Source organism: Littorina saxatilis, linkage group LG12 (assembly GCF_037325665.1).
Source record: "Littorina saxatilis isolate snail1 linkage group LG12, US_GU_Lsax_2.0, whole genome shotgun sequence".
Taxonomy (NCBI): Eukaryota; Metazoa; Mollusca; class Gastropoda; order Littorinimorpha; family Littorinidae; genus Littorina; species Littorina saxatilis.
In genome coordinates this window covers 67,384,674-67,405,235 of record NC_090256.1, presented here as the reverse complement: position 1 = coordinate 67,405,235, position 20,562 = coordinate 67,384,674, and positions in this window count along the sequence as shown.

Below are 20,562 nucleotides of genomic sequence, written 5' to 3'. Positions count from 1 at the left end.
CGCTTGTGCATAACGGAGTGAAACTGACGAGCCTGTTCAGCGCGGTAGTGGTTTCGCTGTGCTGCATAGCACGCTTTTCTGTACCTCTCTTCGTTTTAACTTTCTGAGCGTGTTTTTAATCCAAACATATCATATCTATATGTTTTTGGAATCAGGAACCGACAAGGAATAAGATGAAATTGTTTTTAAATCGATTTCGGAAATTTAATTTTGATCATAATTTTTATATTTTTAATTTTCAGAGCTTGTTTTTAATCCAAATATAACATATTTATATGTTTTTGGAATCAGGAAATGATGTAGAATAAGATTAACGTAAATTGGGATCGTTTTATATAAAAAAATTATTACAATTTTTAGATTTTTAATTACCAAAGTCATTCATTAATTTTTAAGCCACCAAGCTGAAATGCAATACCGAAGTCCGGCCTTTGTTGAAGATTGCTTGGCCAAAATTTCAATCAATTTGATTGAAAAATGAGGGTGTGACAGTGCCGCCTCAACTTTTACAAAAAGCCGGATATGACGTCATCAAAAGTATTTATCGAAAAAAATAAAGGAAATATCCGGGGATATCATTCCCAGAAACTCTCATGTCAAATTTCATAAAGATCGGTCCAGTAGTTTGGTCTGAATCGCTCTACACCCACACACGCACAGACACACACACACACACACACACACACACACACACACACACACACACACACACACATACACACACACACACACACACACACACACACACACACACACACACACACACACACACACACATACACCACGACCCTCGCCTCGATTCCCCCTCTATGTTAAAAGATTTAGTCAAAACTTGACTAAATGTAAAAAGGTAGATATAGACAGACAGTCAGACCGACAGACAGTCAGACCGACAGACAGGCAGACCGACAGACAGGCAGACTGATCGATCCAACGAAAGAAAATAGAAAACCAACAAAGTACACACAGATACAACTTTTAACAAAGGCGTACACACAAACAAAAACATACACCAAATAATCTGAAGTAAAGATCAAGGGTTAACATTAAAAGAATAATCTTTCGTGCGCAATGAAATTTCCGAAGCTGAAAATGACAAGCTTTCGTGCAAGCCGCATGAGAAATGGGCGAAATATGGGGTAGGGGGTTTAATGTTCAGACTGACAATCATGTATAGCATTCCGCTTCTGACAATTACGCTGTCATTTAAGGATGCTCTTTTTTTTGTCAGGATTGAGATATGCATGGACAGTCGAACCAAGGACATCTTTGGAGGGTTTGTTGGTTTGGTCGATGAAAGTGGGGACAAGAGGGCGTATGTGATAGACGGATACTATCTAATACGCACACCGTTATGGTAACATCTTCTGGCGAATCTGATAAAACAAAAGTGCAAGAGAAATTCACTTTCCTGCAATTCAAACAAACTTGCAATGCTTTACTAAAAAAGGTTCCGTAACTATGCTAATGTTCTCCAATGGAAAAGGGGATTTATATGTTAAACAAATGCTAACTAATACACCATTTTGACTTTTTTTTTCAAATGCGAATTTGCCCTAAGGACATATGCTGTACTGCAGTTTACATGCATTTTTAATGATTTACTCGAAAATGCACCGTAACCATTGCTTATTAAGTCAAACGAATGTAAATAAGGGAATGGCTTTCTGGCAAAATATTTGTCTGCGTCAGAGTTCTGGTTCAGTTCATTGTCATATTTTATTCAGCGCTGGTAGAAGACAAAACTTGTTGGATTCGAGAATTCAAATAAGTAATCTTGCAAAACCGTTGCACGTTTCACTGCTGTCAGGGACAAAATCGGAAACAGGGCACATGAAGAATATACTGTCTCCCACGACTACCCCAGCGCAGGATTTATGATTTAAGGAACGTAACGCCCAAACGCTGATTCTTATGTATAACTGTTGGTGTGTGGTGTCATCTTTGCAATCCCAAACCCAACTGTAAAGGTTTGGAGCGATTTGCGACCGTATTATGACGGGTGGTATATATATTCTTTTCAAGGCATAGTCCTTCCCATGTTGATGATTCGGGCGGGGATGTAGCTCAGTCGGTAGCGCGCTGGCTTTGTATCCAGTTGGCCGCTGTCAGCGTGAGTTCGTCCCCACGTTCGGCGAGAGATTTATTTCTCAGAGTCAACTTTGTGTGCAGACTCTCCTCGGTGTCCGAACACCCCCGTGTGTACACGCAAGCACAAGACCACGTGCGCACGAAAAAGATCCTGTAATCCATGTCAGAGTTCGGTGGGTTATAGAAACACGAAAATACCCAGCATGCTTCCTCCGAAAACGGCGTATGGCTGCCTAAATGGCGGGGTAAAAAACGGTCATACACGTAAAATTCCACTCGTGCAAAAAAAAAACCCACGAGTGTACGTGGGAGTTTCAGCCCACGAACGCAGAAGAAGAAGAAGAAGAAGAAGATTCGGATCATTATCTCAGGTCTCTGAAAGCTTCTATGCGGGATAAGACCATCCCTACACTTGGACACATACCAACCATCAACTCTCTAACACCTTTCTTTGCATTGTGTGAACTTGTTAATGAATTAATTTCGTAATTGACACTGTAACTACTGGTGTCAATGCGCAAAATTATACCATGAAAAGTGCGCACTCTTCACCGGAAGCAGTCAGGCAATTGACGTTTAGTGTATGCCTAAGTAGAAGGATGGCCTTTTCCCATGTAAAGTACGTACAACAAGCCAGATCTGTCCCGAATTTCTTAAACGGGGGAGGAATGTTAGTATATGCCTAAGTAGAAGGATGGCCTTTTCCCATGTAAAGTACAACAAGCCAGATCTGTCCCGAATTGCTTAAACGGGGGAGGATTGTGCCTTTAAGCCTCAAACCAGAGACCTATCAACGTAGCAGGGCTTGGCACAAACTAGTTTTCTGTCGCAGATCTTCTTTTCTCCGTTTGCTCGTCTTTTTACATTTAGTCAAGTTTTGACAAGTGTGTTTGTGTGTGTGTCTGTGTGTGTGTCTGTGTGTGTGTGTATGTGTGTTTGTGTGTGTGTGTGTGTGTGTGTGTGTGTGTGTGTGTGTGTGTGTGTAGAACGATTCCGAGAAAACTACAGAACCGATCGTTTTGAAACTTGACATGAGAGTTCCTGGGTATGATATCCCCAGACATATGTTTTCATTTGTCCGATAGCTATCTTTGATGAAGTCATATCAGGTTTTTAGTGAAAGTTGAGGCTGCACTGTCACGCCCTAATTTTTCAACCAAATTATTTGAAATGTTGGTCAAGCAATCTTTGACGACGTCTGGACTATCGGATTGCATTTCAGCTTGGAAGATTAAAAAATATTTCATTAGTTTGCTCATTAAAGTTATCATCAACATCGATTTTTCAGAAGCAGACTAAACAATGATTGGACGTCATCTTCTCCTGAATTCAAAAATATATAGATGTGTCATGTTTTCTCTACAAATGGGCTCAGAATGAAAGAAAATCGGTTCGGTCTTCGGGAATGGTTAGCCGAGACTATCTGAAGGTATTCTCGTGATAACTGGCTTCTGGTATTGATCTTTAAATGTTGATAATGACTGACTAAATGTTTTTATATCGCTTCACGCGACTTGTTTTTCTTTCTAACTATTAAATACTGTTCTGTTGCTTTCGTAAACATGTCCGCTCGCTTCATTTCTGTTCAGGAAAGTCACACGCTGTGCCTGTTAAATATTCTTTACACGAGACAGACCTGCAATTGTTCACAATTTACTCTTCCCTAATTCATTATTCGACGTACAGAAAACACAGGCCATAAAACAACGGAGTGCGAATTTGTGTTTATTTTAGGGACAAAAATTAAGCCATTTTCTTCCCGGGAGACAAAAATCAATTCTCGAAAAAGAACGAGGCTAGGATAACTAGAAGACACCTGTGATTTATGCATAAGACTCGGGTCACGGGTTTCTGGTTTTTTATAAAGGTGTTTTGTCCCGAGGGATTCTGTCAAAAGGAAACAAATAACCATGGAAACACAGACAAGAGGCAAGAACGGGAGGGGAAATGTGCACACATTGAGTTCCCTTTCTCATCTGTTCGGTCTGTTTACTGTACGCTGAACACAAAAAAGGTTAAAAACGGGTTGTTTGCACAATGCTGCATGCTCTGATGCCGGAAGCCTGGTTTCGCGTATTATCATCTCTGACAAAGGTTTGTGCAGGTCTTTGCTATTATTTGTTTTCCCCAGAAAGCTGATCCCTCTAAGTCACTTTGTTGTGTAACAATGTCAATGGTTATTTGTTATGTCAGGGATGACATTTTTAAGTGTTATTTTTTTGGTGTCAAAGTGTGTGGTTTTTTGACAAAGGTTTGTGCAGGTCTTTGCTATTATTTGTTTTCCCCAGAAAGCTGATCCCTCTAAGTCACTTTGTTGTGTAACAATGTCAATGGTTATTTGTTATGTCAGGGATGACATTTTTAAGTGTTATTTTTTTGGTGTCAAAGTGTGTGGGTTTTTTTGGCTTGCTTGTCACTGTTGTTGTTTTTTTGTTTTTTTGTCCGGCTTTTGTTAAAAGTCCTTCTCTGTTCGCATGCCAATGCTAAGAGCCAACAGAACATGACAACAGATGTTGTGGCAGTTTTCCGTTTCAATTGTGTGAACATCATTGCCGCAACGGATAGTTTTGAAACTGTGCGTGATATTCAAAGGCTATGCTGGCTCCATGTGCGAACCCCTACCCCACCCCCCACCCCCACCTTAAAATAATAATACACACACAAAAAGCAACAACATGAGAAAAGCAGAGAGATAAGACAGGAATGGGAGGGGGAATGTGCTGAGTTTTTACATTTAGTCAAGTTTTGACTAAATGTTTTAACGTAGAAGGGGAATCGAGACGAGGGTCGTGGTGTATGTATGTGTGTGTGTGTGTGTGTGTGTGTGTGTGTGTGTGTGTGTGTGTGTGTGTGTGTGTGTGTGTGTGTCACAGTGTATGTCTGTGTGTCTGTGTGTCTGTGTGTCTGTGTGTCTGTGCGTGTGTGTGTGTGGAGCGATTCAGACCAAACTACTGGACCGATCTTTATGACATTTTACATGAGAGTTCCTGGGAATGATATCCCCGGACTTTTTTTCTTTTTTTCGATAAATACCTATGATGACGTCATATCCGGCTTTTTGTAAAGGTTGAGGCGGCACTGTCACCCCCTCATTTTTCAATCAAATTGATTGACATTATTTCCGAAATCGATTTACAAACACTTTCATCTTATTCCTTGTGGGTTTCTGATTCCAAAAACATATAGATATGATATATTTGAATTAAAAACAAGCTCAGAAAGTTAACAAGTCGCGTAAGGCGAAAATACAATATTTAGTCAAGTAGCTGCCATTTTTCAGCAAGAGCGTATACTCGTAGCATCGTCAGTCCACCGCTCATGGCAAAGGCAGTGAAATTGACAAGAAGAGCGGGGTAGTAGTTGCGCTAAGAAGGATAGCACGCTTTTCTGTACCTCTCTTTGTTTTAACTTTCTGAGCGTGTTTTTAATCCAAACATATCATATCTATATGTTTTTGGAATCAGGAACCGACAAGGAATAAGATGAAAGTGTTTTTAAATTGATTTGGACAATTTAATTTTGATAATAATTTTTATATATTTAATTTTCAGAGCTTGTTTTTAATCCGAATATAACATATTTCATGTTTTTGGAATCAGCAAATGACGGAGAATAAGATAAACGTAAATTTGGATCGTTTTATAAATTTTTATTTTTTTTTACAATTTTCAGATTTTTAATGACCAAAGTCATCAATTAATTTTTAAGCCACCAAGCTGAAATGCAATACCGAACCCCGGGCTTCGTCGAAGATTACTTGACCAAACTTTCAACCAATTTGGTTGAAAAATGAGGGCGTGACAGTGCCGCCTCAACTTTCACGAAAAGCCGGATATGACGTCATCAAAGACATTTATCAAAAAAATGAAAAAAACGTTCGGGGATTTCATACCCAGGAACTCTCATGTCAAATTTCATAAAGATCGGTCCAGTAGTTTAGTCTGAATCGCTCTACACACACACACAGACAGACAGACGCACATACACCACGACCCTCGTTTCGATTCCCCCTCGATGTTAAAATATTTAGTCAAAACTTGACTAAATATAAAAAGAATAGAGATAAAGAAAAGCGTGCTATCCTCCTCAGCGCAACTTCTACCCTGCTCTTCTTGTCAATTTCACTGCCTTTGCATCGAGCAGTGGACTGACGATGCTACGAGTATACGCTCTTGCTGTAAAAATGCAGTGAGTTCAGTTTCATTCTGTTAGTTCGACAGCTTGACTAAATGTTGTAATTTCGCCTTTCGCGACTTGTTTTTTATCTATTCTTCTTCTGCGTATTGCACAGTGAAAAACCGGCACGGTTGGCCTAGTGGTAAGGCGTCCGCCCCGTGATCGGGAGGTCGTGGGTTCGAACCCCGGCCGGGTCATACCAAAGACTTTAAAATTGGCAATCTAGTGGCTGCTCCGCCTGGCGTCTGGCATTATGGGGTTAGTGCTAGGACTGGTTGGTCCGGTGTCAGAATAATGTGACTGGGTGAGACATGAAGCCTGTGCTGCGACTTCTGTCTTGTGTGTGGCGCACGTTAAATGTCAAAGCAGCACCGCCCTGATATGGCCCTTCGTGGTCGGCTGGGCGTTAAGCAAACAAACAAACAAATCCTACTGTGTAGTGCACCAGATCTGCTGATACGACGGCAAAGTTGTCCGGTACTTGGAAGAAATTTTGACGGACACAATGGTCTAGTGGATAAGACCCTGGCCTCCCATGCGAAAAGGTCGCGTGTTCGATTCCCGGCCGCGCCTGATACGTTAAGGGTGGAGATTTTTTCGATCTCGCAGGTCAACTTATGTGCAGACCAGCTGGTGCCTTATCCCCCTTCGCGTGTAAACGCAATCACAAGCCAAAGTGCGAACGGAAAAGATCCGGTCATCCATGTCAAAGTTCGGTGGGTTATAGAAACACGAAAATACCCAGCATGGTTCGCCCGAAAGCGGCGTATGGCTGCCTAAATGACGGGGTAAAAACGGTCATACACGTAAAAACCCACTCGTGCAAACAACACGAGTGTACGTATGCGAGTTGCATCCTATGAACGAAGAAGAAGAGGAGGAGGGAAGTTCTTTTGGTGTTTTGCCTACTTCAAACCCCAAACGATATCGCTGTTTGTTTTCAAAATCTTACGTTCTCTTAATGTGTTTTCAAGGTCAGATGCTGTGGATGAGCCAAGAATGCTGTATCTCATCTTGTACTTTCAAAAGCTTCTGAACAGCAACCGCCTTATAGTGGGGCTCCTATGTTGCAAAATCATTCAAATCATGCAACAAACACCAAATTAAGCAAATATGAAGAGTTTTATGTGCTTAACAAAACCTGATACAGAGCCATCGCGAAAAATACAAAATGGGTAGTTTTTAAACAATTTTTCAAAATGGCCGCCAGTGTAAACGGTTGGGTATGTTAGGCATATTTCACTTCATGTGATTAACAGCAAATTTGGCGTAAATGGACATTTGCTTTTGCTTAACAAAACCTGATACAGAGCCACCGTGAAAAAATTAAGAAATCAGTAGTTTTTTTACAATTTTCAAAATGGCCGCCAATAAAAGGGTATTTAGGCATTTTTGATGCTACAAGACATTCTCTTGCAATAGAAACTAACACAAACACATTTTTAAACAAAACAATACATGTATTGTTGGTGCAGAGAATGATTGGACGGTGTGGGTGGCAGGGTTGAAGAATTTGTGGATTACCTAAACTGTGCAAAAATAAATATATTGCACCAATTTTCATACCAAAACGAAAACATTCATTCCTGTGCTGTTATATTCAATGTATACTATTGAGGGCACTCAACTTGGCTAACTGGAACACTTTTAAGATAAAAGGTGGCCTTTACATGGGTTATTTGACCGCCGCCCAAATAAGGGTACCCCCAAAATAAAACTGATAAAAATGTAATGTATCAACTCAAAAGTCGACTAAAATTCATAATCGCTGTATTTCGAAAACGTTGTTTGTTCTCATGTGTTTACACAACTAGCACATTCCGGCAAGTGTCTATACTCAAAAGAAACTTTGGCAGTACTTGAAACAACCATCTGTCATATATACATGCGAAGTCAAAAATATGTGGGATGTAAGTCAACAAACCTGTGGCAGTTTTTAAAATATTATTTCGTGAAGATTTGAAAGTGTACTCAAACGGTTGAACTACGCCTCGTGCGTAGACACACATTCCTGAAAGTTTCAACGCAACCCACTTGGTCATTGCTAAAATACATGGATTTTAGTTGACTTGGGTATCCCTCAAATTTGACACATAAACATCTCATCCGTGAGATCGACACATACATCAGTAGGTACAATGGCACAACACTAGAAATATGCAAGATGGCGAAATAAAACAACCTGTTCTGGATGGATAATCAAGTTGACTTTCTCTTCGTATACAACAGTGACCCAGTTGTGCCTCAGGAATTGTCGTCGGCTTTTTAAAAGGTACCCGAAGTTTTTGTCACATCTCTTTGTCACGTCAAGGGTATCCTTATTTTGACGGCGTAAATGATGATGTTAAAAAAAAAGGTGCCAGATAGCGAAGATGCGAGCCTTTAATGGCATAGACAGTTTGAATAAAATGACACAGGAATAAAAGTTTGAGTTGGGGTATGAAAATGGGTGCAATAATATTTTTGCACAGTTTAGATGCTGACAGTTTTCACAGGCATGCAAGCACATTTGCAGAGAGCTGTGCTCTGCAGTCCTTCTTAGCAGCATTTGCAGCGTTTTGTTGTACAGCTCTTCTTGCAGGCACACCTCATGAGTTCTCGGCACACGCTGGATACCTCTTGAAAGCTCGTCCAGAATGACTCCCACTTTCCAGCCTTGAACTGCCAGCCCACAGAGTTTGGAAGTCTAATAGGTAGATGGCTCTTCTCAATCTCATGTCCTGCAGCAGCACCTCACTTGTAAGGGGATTATGGTCAATTTGGCAGCTCTTTTTACTGAAGAGGTACCGTCTAGCACTGTTTACACCCAGTACGTTGCTGGTTTTGTCCTACAAATGTACACCAAAAAGCTCTTGTGCTGCCCTGTCAGTGGTACTCAGCTTACAAAGAGGAGCAGACAACCTGAAGAAAGTTTGAGTGACGTCTTCAAATGCTTGCCATACTTCCCAAGCCTTCTGATTCCCCAATACCATTGAAGAACGACATAGTGTCACAGCCTGTAAGGCTATGCAAAATGGGCAGACAGGGTGACTTCTCTTGGCCAATGGCTTTGGCAATGTGGCGATACACTTCACGAGCAGAAAAAAACGCAACACAGCTGGAATGAGAAGCAGACTGTCTGGCCTCCTCTACATCCATGGTGCAGGAAATCAGCCTGTGGTACCCTTCACACAAAAGATGAAAAGTGACATTTTTATTTGAATGTATTTGAATAATGTTTACTATCTCAGAGAGTCGGTCAAAGCCGGGTTAGCAAGTCTTCACACAACAGACCAAAATGAAAGAAAATTGTATTTCATGAATTCGTATAATTCTTACTGTTTCAGGTTAAAAAAACAAACAAACACAGTTTCCAGTGACCCAACTGATTCTGGAATCTTTCTGACCGCTACATTTATTCGCTTCAAACAGTCGCTAACAGAATGTTGACCATAGTGAGGGTTCGTACGTTAAACCCATCAAATTCACAGAGGTCGCTTACAAATGATGTGCAAACATGTTCCAATTAATACAAATAAAAAAATCTTACTGTTAAGATGTATTAGGTAACAAACCTTGATACAGTAGTACTAGTGAAATCGGCTCCCTTCTGTGGCACCGGAATAAATGCAGAACGCTTGTTCCCAGGAACCGGCATGTGGTGTAACTCTTGTATATATCCTGTAAAAATAAAATTCACACCAATGCACGGTCAACTTAAAATAAGCAAAAGGATGAGAAACAAGCAACAAACCAAAATTGTAAAACTCAAAGAGCGGTACCTCTTCATTTTTCAAAACCACTTATCTCATTTGATTAGCATACACTGTATGCTTTTGTCTGTTACCTACCGTCTTTGAAAGTTTGATCACAACACTGTAAAGACATGGGGAGTGGAGTGTTTTTATCTCCAGCTGGTCATCCTACTATCTGGTCATCCTCACTCAGTTTTTGACTCTACCCCTCCCCACCTTATGGAAGTCCTTAACGTAGGCAGGACTAATCATTTATCATACCATGAACAATCTCTTTCTCCTCGCCTTTTATTCAAAGTTCGTTTAATCTGTTTAAAATCACCAGCGTGGCGATCATGATTTCCTTACTTGTAATCAACAGATAGATCTAGATCTATCAGCATCACAATCAAGCTTGATGAGCTATTGCAAGATTACTCTGCATTTCAGCGCTTCACCCGATGAATAACAGACCCCAGGGGAGAATTAAACAGTAAAATGATGTGACATTGGTGAATGGATGCGTATTCTTGAAAACTTACCTTCAGAAACGTTGTTTTCGCTCAAATCAAAACACGCAATGTTGCGGAGGCCGCCATCTTGAATTTTCATGCTGCGGATATATAAAATTCTAAAAACGATCAAATTAAATACCAGAACACAAAAATACCCATAAGAGTATTTATGTCATGCATGTGTTATCAGCAGACAACTTCTGGTGCATGGTAAACCATTGAATTTTACATTTGCTGAGTTGGGAATATTTACTGCTGAGCGCTTTTGGTACGAATTTCGTCTGCTGTAAATGCAGCCTTTTATTCCCTATCAAAGACAAAAAAAACGATTTCTGAAGTGGCTCTGTATCTGAAATCCCTTAAATAATTATAAGGAACAATACCACAAAGTATGATGTTTGTTGCAAGATGTGAATGATTTATGAGTGCGTCTGCAACATACGAGCCCCACTATTAGCTATGTCACTTGGTGCGTGAACCCATTGCCAGAACAAGAAAGGATAACGACTTACTATTATCGTTGCCGCTCTCCCTCTGTGCTCCATCAGAGTGTCCGCCAGTGCGGTATTGATTACTTGGAAACTAATAAAACTTTTGCAATGGAAAGAAAAGGGTATCAACAATTATCTTCCTGTGATCAAGTCAAGGTTACGACATTTTTGGTGGCTTTGTTCTCGCCATCGCTCGCAACTGATTTTACTGAACTTACTTGTCTCTGGACTCCCAGGGAAACAAAATGGCGGCACAGTGGTTTACGGTAACTAGTATAGTTAGCCGAGCTCCCAACCGCCAACCTGGGGGGCCAAGGATTACACCCAGTGTAGACCCTCCCCAAAGACCTGTCCGGCTTGGCTGGACCAACCATGAACTAAGCTCCCCCCCCCCCCCCCCCCCCGGCATAGATATCTGGGCCGAGGTGCACGAGTATGAGTTATTTCTAATATGCTGACTGTTAGCAAATGATAACAAGACATGTCGAGAAAAAAGATATCAAGCATGAGCCTTTTAGGCGAATGCTGATATCGTTTGTGAGACATGTCTGATATCATTTGCTAACAGTCAGCATATTAGAAATAACGGTTTTATTATTATTATTATTATTATTATTATTATTATTATTATTATTATTGTGATCATTTTTTATGCGCCTAATCTAGATATAGCCCTAGGCGCTTACATATTAATTTCTGCCGTTTGAAATGGAATTTTTTACAGACAGACAGACAAACAGACATTTTTTTTACACACAATATATAACGCATTATTACCGTTTAATTCGACCAAAAGAAATTTCGAAGCAACCCCGCGAATTAGACAGAACAGCCGCAATGGGAACTTGAGCGCTTCTACCTGATTATGCCTGTCAATCAAAGAATTCTCGTGACCTGAGTCAGCCAATCAGAGTAACACACCTGACGTGATGAATATTCACAGGTCAAATGCCTTTGACACACAACAATCTCACAAGATAAACCATGTTGAACATGCGTTTCGGTTGCTTCGCTTTTTCTCGTTGAACAGAGAACCGACTCCAGACGGATGGAAAATGACGTAAAGATACATTTGATGTAAAGCGAGTGGCGCAATTTCACTTGATTTTTCCGAACTTTGATCATTTAGATTTCAAGTGAGCGGTCGGCATTGCACACTCAGACGATGGGCGGTGCCTTGCTGTTCCGTTACGCACCCACCGACAAAACTCGCTTTTCGGTATTTTTTTTAGATAAAGAGAGTATTACCTGACAGCATTTGAAGTGTCTTTCTTTAGAATAAATCACGCTGATATTGTTGAATTACATTTTTACTTTGTCTTGTTAATTTTTAGCGTGATTAACAAAAAGGGTCCCTGCCTGAACGTTATAACATTTAGAGGGTCACCTAGAATCCGTCCTGATTGGTCAAAAAGCCATATGTGGCACTGCATTGGTAATAAACATTTTTACCAACAGGGTGGGAGCCAGCCGCAGTGTTGGATTGGTTGCAATTGATATTTGTTTTGATTTCAACGAATCACACCCCGCGGTTTGTTCTCTCCCAGTTGGGTGGCACCCACTTTCGGTTCGTGCAGCTCAGCCCAGGTTCAATGAGCCAAGTATGTATCCTAATGGGTAAATTACACCTGCGCAGGGTCAGCAGCGCTGCCTGCTGCGATAGGGATTATGACGAGTACTTGGCCTGTTTTCTTTCACGCAGCGTGTAGCGGGCTGTGACAAAAAATAAAAAAATATTACCTCAATAATCTGCAGTGCGTCGTCTGTGCCGCTGACTCTGCGCAGGTGTAATTTGCCCTTAACCAATGCAAGGTAGAGACCTTTAATGGTGGAAATAATCTAGCAGCAGGAGATTAATGTTTTCGATTGATTCTCGTCCCAATGGAAAGACGATGAAAAATTATTTTGTAGGATTAGGATCTCTGGCCGGTTCAGTAATGTTGATGGCACTGTTTGATCATGACTCGCATCTGTTAACCCGTGATTTGTACAAATGTATAATCGCTTTGTTGAAGCTGCCAAAACTGCATATAACTCAGCCCAGGTACTCGCAGCTAAGACTATGAAGCAGCTGTATTCTGTCACAAATAGTCTGCTTGGTAAAGAGAAAAACTGTCCTCTCCCGACCATATACACTCCAAGTCGTCTACCCTGTGAATTTTCCGATTACTTTAGAATTAAAGTACAGACAATACGAGAAGAACTTGACTCTCAGCTAACCTCTACCACCAGCAAATTCACAGAGAAAAAATTCTCAGGAACATCTTTCTCGGGTTTTCACCATGTGTCAGAATGTTTTGTCAGAGAAAAAATTGCTGAATCCAACCGTAAGACATGTGAGCTTGACCCATTGCCCTCGTGCATTCTCAACCAGTGTATTGATGCGCTAGTTCCATGCATTACCGGTATCGTCAATGACTCGCTGGCCACCGGGATCTTCCCATCTGTATACAAATCGGCGGTAGTCCGCCCTCTGCTTAAAAAACCTTCCCTAGACCCTAACTGCCTAAAAAACTTCAGACCCGTCTCAAATCTTCCTTTTTTCTCGAAATTACTTGAAAAGATAGTTCTCTCTCAGATCATTGGGCACCTCACCCAGAACAAGCTCCTCGACCCCCATCAGTCCGCGTATAGGGCTGGCCACTCAACAGAAACCGCTCTCATCAAAGTTGCAAATGACCTTCTCTTAGCTCTCGATCAAAAGCATGTGTCTGTCCTTTCTCTATTAGATCTCTCGGCAGCATTTGACACTATTGACCACTCCGTTCTCCTGACAAGACTTCACAATTCTTTTGGTATTTGCCACACTGCCTTAGCTTGGTTTAAGTCCTACCTCACAGACCGCTCTCAGATAGTCTCCATTGACGGCTTCCAATCTGCTCCATCCCTGTTGACAATCGGTGTCCCCCAAGGATCTGTACTTGGCCCGGTGCTATTCATCATGTACACGAAACCATAATGTCATCTCTCGCCACTCTGTTTCCTATGAAAGCTTTGCTGATGACACTCAGTTACAAAAATCTGGCCCTATTACTGACCTCCCCAACACAATCGAGACAACTAAGAACTGCATCTCTGACTTGAAATTGTGGATGACCGAAAATAAATTGAAACTTAATGACGACAAGACCGAGATCATGCTAGTTGTACCCCCTTCTCTTAAAAAAGAACCATCCCTTCCTGCCCAAATCTCTATAGCTGGAACTGATATTCAGTTGGCTTCTCAAGTACGAAACCTCGGTGTCATCTTCGACGAAACTCTCTGCTTCAAACAACAAGTCTCCACTGTCTGTAGAAATGCCTACTATGAACTGAGAAAAATTAGCTCCATCCGCCACTGCCTTTCTTCCGATGCTACAAAAACCCTCATTTGCTCTCTCGTTCTTTCAAGGCTAGATTACGGAAATGCCCTTCTTTCTGGTTCATTTGACTATCTCATTGAAAAACTGCAGAAAGTACAGAACAACTCCGCTAGATTAATCACAAAGACCCCTAAAAGACACCACATCACACCTGTTTTGAGATCCCTTCACTGGCTGCCTGTAAGAAGTCGTATTCAATACAAAATTGCATGCATTTGTTTCTCTTTCTTTCATGGTACAGGACCTGCTTATCTCTCTGAGATGTTATCAAAATATTCAAACCTCTCCTCTCTTCGCTCTGCAACAGATACCAATGTACTTAGTAAACCAAAAAGAAACAGAAAATCAACTAACTATGGATTTGAGAGATCCTTCAAGTACCAGGGACCTCTTGTCTGGGAGAAAATCCCCCGGAGTATTAGGGATTCCCAGTCACCATCTGCCTTTAGAACAGCCCTCAAAACACACATGTTTAAGTTAGACCTCTGAAGGAGATCCCATGATCGGTGAGTCATCGGCGCTGCCACGTGTATTATCTACTAAAGTGTGGCGTTCATGAGGATGTGTATGTGCCTGTGTGTGTTGTACTAGAATAACGTATGCGTACATGGAATGACATTGCGGGTTACCTGAACATTGACAATGACGAAAGAAAGATTGTGTGTGTGACTGTGTGCGCACGCGTGTGTGTGTGTGTGTGTGTGTGCGTGTGTGTGTGCGTGCGTGTGTGGGTGTGTGTGACCATGTTTGAATTTATTCGGATTTAGTTCTCTTTCCTTGTTTGTATTATGATAGTGTAAGTGTAAAGCGCTCTGGGCTCGTCACCACGAGGTTTACGCGCTATATAAGTAATCGTTATTATTATTATTATTATTATTATTTTACAAATTACGTCGAACCTAAAACCGCGATTTGTAAAAATGTAAAAATGAAAAGAAAAAAATAGCGCATTCCACAAAGTAATACATGCCTTTTATTATTATTAATACTTGTTGTTTAGAGCCTCTATGCTGGGTGGTTTGGGCCCGATAGATTAAAATATTACGCTTTTTAGCATAACAAAGAAAACAAACCCGAATTTCCCAGCGATGGGACAATAAAGTAATAAGAACAATCCACACACAAAATCGAGTAGATCCCTTGACTTTGGGGTAGCGCGACTCTGTTGCTGCTAGCTTTCCACTGGGAGAAAGCGACCCGAATTTCCCAGCGATGGGACAATTAAGTAATGAAAATAAATCTAAAAATATCTAATAGATCCCTTGACTTTGGGGTAGTGCGACTCTGTTGCTGCTAGCTTTCCACTGGGAGGAAGCGACCCGAATTTTCCAGCGATGGGACAATAACGTAATGAAGAAGAAAAAAATCCCAAAAAATCTTAGAGATCCATTGACTTTGGAGATGACAAGAAAATATCGGGCGCATTTACATGATTGTAAAACATTTTACAAATTGCGGCGAGCCCCGTGATTTGTAAAATGTTTTACATTTTTACAAATCACGGGTTAACAGCATCTGATATGATATAACGGCGGGAGGTTGATGTCTTGAATTGAATCTCCATTGTAAAGGAAAGTTAATGATATTAAAAAGTGGCATTGTCCAGGTTTCAAATCCGTGGGTCTGATATTGCAATGGCTTTTTTCCACCATTACGCGCAACGGATATGACGGCGGGAAATATAATGTCTTCGGTTGATGTCCATCCTTATCACCCGTTTCTCCATTTATGTGTGCAGACTACAACATAAAGAAGCGCTTTTATGTGTACCGTCTGATGGTGTCCAATCAATGTTTTGTCAACGTTTGCATATTGGGTCGATCTTCATCCTTGTCATCCTGTGTGCCATTGTATGTATGTAGAATACAAAGTAGACCAACCTTTAATAGGCACTTTCTGTTGATACTGTCTACTCTTCTTTTATGTCATTACTGTTGTAAGACCATCCTTTACATGGCTGCCGTTTGGCGTGATGAGTTGGCACAAACGCAGAAACTTCTTCGAAAAACTTCACCGTCACTTCGGCACTTTTGACGATGGGGGAATGTTGACACCAAAAACTGCCTGAAACTTCCCAAATATTTACGAAAATGTCACGGTCTTTTCGGCTCATTTTCCAAAGAAAATAAATGATGGGAACATCCCATACTGTAAACCTAAATCTTCATGTAAGCGGTCTGGTATTGTCTACACGAGCTGTCATTTGTTATACTGCGTTCATTTTAATTTGGAACATGTTGGGTATTGCTGGATATTTGTTCCTCCACTGAGCCGCTTGAAGTGTCTCTGTATGGTTATATTCAATGAAAGTTTAAATCAGAATACCTCAATACCTCTCTCCAGCGAGAGTCTGAGTTTTTGTTTCCTCTTTTATCATCAGACTTAGCCTCCTTTCATTCTTTGTGACAAGCTCAGCTTCTATCGTGACCCGAGTCCTGAGCTCTGCTGTTGTCGGGGGAAAATAGCTTAGGCTCCTCTCATTCTTTGTGAAAAGATGTCATGCTGTCGTGAAAGAGACTCGATCCTTAGACTCATTTCATTTTTCATGAAAAGCTCTGCTGCTGTCATGAGAGAAACTCGCTTAGACTCCTCTCATTCTTTGTGAACAAATTTGCTGCTGTCGTGAGAGACTCCCTTTGTCTTGGAGTCCATTCCTTCTTTGTGAACAGCTCTGCTCTTGTCGTGAAAGACTCCCTTAGACTCCTTTCAGTCTTTGTGAAAAGCTCTGCTGTTGTCGTCGAAGACTCCTTTAGACTAATTTCATTCTTCACAAAAAGTTCTGCTGCTGTCATGCAAGAGACTCCCTCGGACTCCTTTCATTCTTCATGAAAAACTTATGCTTCCGTGAGAGAAAAAACTTATCTTAGCCTCCTGTTATTCTTTGTGCAAAACTCTGCTGTTTTCGTGGAAAAACTCTCTTAGATCACTTTCATGCTTCACAAAAAAACCTCAGCTACTGTCGTTAGAGACTCCCTTGGACGCATTTTATTCTTTGTAAAAAGCTCTGCAGCTGTCGTGAAAGTACTCGCTTTTACATGGCTCCCTGCATTCTTTGTGAACAGCTCTGTTGCTGTTGTCAACGACTCCCTTATACTACTTTAATTCTTTGTGAAAAGCTCTGCTGCTATCATGAGATACTCCCTTTTACTCCCTTCAGTCTTTGTGTAGAGCTCTGCTGTTATCGCGAGAGACTGCTTTATACTACTTGAATTTTTTGTGAAAAGCTCTGCTGTTGTGGAAGGTTACCTTAGATTTCACTCTTTGTACAAAGTTCTAATGCAATGGTTGCAGACTCCTTAAGACTCCTTTTATTCTTTGTGTACAACCCTGCTGCAGTCGCGAGAGACTGCCTTTTTTCTTTGTAAAAAGCTCTGCAGCTGTCGTGAAAGTACCCGCTTTTACGTGGCTCCCTGCATTCTTTGTAAAAAGCTCTGCAGCTGTCGTGAAAGTACTCGCTTTTACGTGGCTCTTTGCATTATTTGTAAACAGATCCAGGGGCGGATCTGGGGGGGTGCAATGGGTGCAATTGCACCCCCCCCCCCCCCCCAGCGGGACCAAAAAAAAAAAAAAAGAAAAATGTATCACCTGAAAATAGCACTTTACACGCTCAGATTGCACCAGATTGCACAATTTTGCTTCCTTTTTAAAAAAAATTCCGGGGGGGGCATGCCCCCGGACCCCCCTAGCATGCTCGGCGCTTCGCGCCATCGGTTCGGCGCTTCGCGCCTTCGCTGATAAGATACACAAAAAAAAAAAAAAGAACTTTGCACCCCCCCCCCTTTCAAAACCCAGATCCGCCCCTGAGATCGGTTGCTGTTGTCAAAGACTCCGCTTAGACTACTTTCATTCTTTGTAAAAAGCTCTGCCGCTGTCGTGAGAGACTTGCTTTTGGCTACTTACATTCTTTGTGTAGAGCTCTGCTGCTATCGCGAGAGACTCCTTTATACTACTTCTTTGTGAGAAGCTCTGCTGTTGTTGTGAAAGGTTTCCTTAGACTCCCTTCATTCTTAGTGTACTACTCTACTGCTGTCGCGAGAGACTCCCTAAGACTCATATTATTCTTTGTGTACAACACTGCTCATGTCGCAAGAGACTCTCTAAGACTCCTATCATTCTTAGTGTACTACTCTGCTGCTGTCGCGAGAGACTCCCTAAGACTCATATTATTCTTTGTGTACAACACTGCTGCTGTCGCGAGAGACTCCCTAAGACTCCTATCATTGGCTAGATGTAGACAGAAGAAAAAGCCCACCACTTTCTCTTCGTCACCTCATTTTCTTTTGCCCGCTGGGATGATGCGCGCGCACAACGAAACTCAACAGTGCGTGTTAAAAAGTGTCGTGGTTTAGACTGACGCCAGCAGAGAAGTTCTGTTCGCAGAAGAAGCGCGATCTGCGATGTGTGCAATGTGCGATTAATTTGCAACCCGAAGCTCTACTCATACAATTTATAACTGTTCAAAGTGAGACAGTTCACAAATTAAAGTCTGCCCTATGAATATGCGTATTCTATTTATATTAATGAAGAAATAGAACTCTAAAGTCGTGAAGCGGCAACCAGCTCCGGGCCGCCATCTTTGATTTTCCCAAGCGCAGAAATGCAGTGAAAGATCGACTTTAGCGTCCACTCCAGACCTCAAAGTAGGAAGATATGAACAGTTAAAATAACGATCAGGTAACCTATATCCAATAGATTAAAGGTTTTCATACAGAAATAACCAAAACATGATTACAAAGTCAACGAAAGTAGATTCGTAGAATCGCCCAAATCAACAAAAGTCGTTTGTGTTTTTGGTGTGAACTTCGTTTCACCGCCAACCGGAAATGACGTGTACGCAACATTTGTGATGTAGCACTTCCTTATATGACACGAAACGAATATGGTTGGTTGAAAAAAGCCTGTACTAAATAAGCCTAGTCTTAGTGTACAACTCTGCTGCTGACGCGAGAGACTCCGTTACTGCTATTGACGTGAACGATTCCCTCAGACTCCCTTCACTCTTTGTAAAAAAAAAAAGTTCTAATGCAATCGTAGCAGACTCCTTAAGACTGCTTTCATTCTTTGTGTACAACTCTGCTGCTGTCGAGAGAGACTTCCTTAGACTCTTGTCATTCTTTGTGAAAACCTCTGCTGCTATCTTGAAGGAGATTCGCTTAGACTCTTTTCTGTTATTAAAAGCTTCTCCCCGGCCATACTCGATGTCCCAGGGCCCTAGGCACTTTTTCAAGTACACAGCTGGTTACGGACATTGTACCAAACGATCTCGCTGCCCTATTTTCTTTGTTAGAGAAGACGCAAAGAAGACCTTGGCACTTCTCGAAAGAGGAGTATTTATCTGGAAGATACTTGTCTGTCATTGGGATCCTGACTCTTAAAAGTTCTTCAAAAAGGAGAGGAAGGGACAAGAATCATTTAGCGCTATTAGACTTTCTCACTGAGTGTGATTACTCGTGTCTCTGTCCTTCAGTTACAAAAGCTATCCGGGAAAAGTGGGCGGGGGGGGGGGAGGGGGGGGGGGTAAAGGGAGAAGATTCTGTTAGCTTATCTGTCTGTGTCTTTGTCTTTGTGAAATTACTCCAGACTCTGTTTTAACAGCTCTCCGGGAAAAGGGGGAGGGGGGGGGGCTAACGGGACAAGAATCTGTTAGCATTATCTGTCGATCTGACTGTCTGTCTCTGGGTGAATCTTCGTGTCCCTGTCGTCCTGTGTCTAAATGGAAGCGGCCACGCTGAAACTTACGAGAAAGGTTGTCACATTCACGTGAAAGGCGGAACGGAGCAGTGATAGTGAGAAGGTGAAGTTGCCTGCCTCGCTCGGCCTCCTGAGAGATGCTAAGTCCTAATGCACAAAAAAACCTTTGCTCCTGCCATGCACGTCCCTCTGAGGAGCCAGTTGCAGGCCAAAAGCGTGTTTTTTTTGTGTCTTTATGTGTGTGTGTGTGTGTGTGTGTGTGTGTGTGTGTGTGTGTGTGTGTGTGTTTGGGAGGGGTGAGAGTGTGTGCGTGTTCCAGTTCATCTTCTTGCTTGGGCAGGCCGTATTTCTCACTTTTCACTTTTTGTGCGATTATGGCTAAATGGCTAAACTCTCTCTCTCTCTCTCTCTCTCCCTCTCCCCCCCCCCCCCCCCCCCCCCGTCTCTCTCCCCCTCTCTCTCTCTCCCTCTCTCTCCCTCTCTCTCTCTCTCTCCCTCTCTCTCTCCCTCTCTCTCTCTCTCC